Below are 1,576 nucleotides of genomic sequence, written 5' to 3'. Positions count from 1 at the left end.
GGGGCTAGGTAAGAGCTTCATTGCAAACAAGCAAAGTCCAAGGATATGCACAGGGAAAGAACTGTCATACTCACCTGGAAGGCTTTGCTGAGCATGTGCTCCCCTTCTTTTGCCCCAAGTAAATTTACAATAATTTGCTTGCCATATAAATTTTTAAGAGTTTGGAAATGCCTGTTAATAGAAGAAGAATTCCACAGTCATTTTCTGACACACAAAAAATTAACAGCAACACCTGCAACGCTGAGAAGTTGCAAAGTATCAAACATAAATTTTACTCACACTTTCCAACAAAGCATTGAAAGCATAAGCAATCCCCAGGGAGTTCCCAGGTTTGCTGAATTCCACATTTGTGCAGACAAAGCCTCCCATTTGGAATAACGTATCCCATCTCTGTGATCCAGCAGAACTTACCAGAGGTCTTTAGTGCAAAAACTTGAGATGTTTTTTACCTGTCAAAAGCTGGTGCATTCGCCTCAAAGCCCCTTGACATCCTGACACGATGGGATCCCACCTACAACACCAAGAGTACATGAAATTGTCTTGTTGGCAGTAAAACGCTGCTATGTCTACAGAACCCAGAGTCCCTGAAGGGACAAACATTTTTTAACCTTTCCTGTGAAAAATGTGTCACAGCAGTAGGAGCTGAATCAGTCCCTCTTTCAAGAAAATTGGGATGAAATTCTATGACAGAAACTCTTGATCCTTATTGACTTCTTGAGAAGACTTCTCCTCAAGAACAATTCAGAAGAAAACAGCCTCTTTGGATGCCCTTGGATAACACATTTAAAAGAGGAAAAAGAGCTTCAAAGAAGAGACATGGAAAAAAGAATGGACAAAAGCAACTTTTGGACTTGAGAGAAGCAGGCTTGGTGAGACACAATAGCACCAACCTGCTCCAAAGGATCACCTCATCCTCACAGGTAGCTGTGAAGCAAAGCACAAAGGCAAGCAGATGATGTCTAAAAGGACATGAATAAGAATTATCTGTATCATTCAACCTATCTCCTGCTTACCTGCAGTCCTGGCTGTTCCCAAAATAATGGAACAGATCCTCGAATCTGTATGAAAGATGACACAGAGTCATCCAAATATATCACCTGGTAAGGAAAGTAAAGCATACTATTAATAATTATCACAGTGTAAGATTTTAGAATTAAACATGGAGCAAATAAAATATATTTATGTATTACATATTCCACACTACAAACTAAAATATTGTTTCCAAGACTCTGAGCAATTCCCACAAAAAAGTTCCCTCACTCTCACGCTCCCCTGCAGAATCACAATTCACAACGTCTAAGGAAACACAGCTTTTATCATTTGGGCTTGAGTAAGTTCTGCATTAGGAGTAAGAGGTCTGAAACAACTTGATGAGACCTTCCTGCAGGAACAGTTAAAATGAACACCAATGCATAGAGAATCACTGTGCAGCCCACTCAGAACCCTTGCGCAGATTTTCTGCATCAGAAACCAACAGATCACGGTCCATGAAGTACCCAGGAAAGGAAAACTGCAGTGGAATAACACAGCACAGCCATTCAGCAACGCTGGCACACCAGGAAATTCAGGCAGAGAA

The 1,576-nt window shown here is 40.9% G+C and overlaps 1 long non-coding RNA gene across 1 annotated transcript; it reads right to left on the bottom strand.

Annotated features, from left to right (window-relative positions):
• Positions 1 to 76: 76 nt before the first annotated feature.
• On the bottom strand, positions 77 to 1,100 carry LOC115949419. Its single transcript, XR_004082886.1, has 3 exons — positions 1,014 to 1,100; positions 450 to 511; positions 77 to 171 (listed from the first exon to the last, which is right to left on the bottom strand). It is a non-coding gene; the product is annotated as an uncharacterized LOC115949419 (long non-coding RNA).
• Between the last annotated feature and the right edge of the window lie 476 nt (positions 1,101 to 1,576).

Source organism: Geospiza fortis, unplaced genomic scaffold (assembly GCF_000277835.1).
Source record: "Geospiza fortis unplaced genomic scaffold, GeoFor_1.0 C13586274, whole genome shotgun sequence".
NCBI lineage: Eukaryota > Metazoa > Chordata > Aves > Passeriformes > Thraupidae > Geospiza > Geospiza fortis.
The sequence above is the reverse complement of the archived record's forward strand: the minus strand, read 5'-3'. Positions and strand labels throughout refer to the sequence as shown.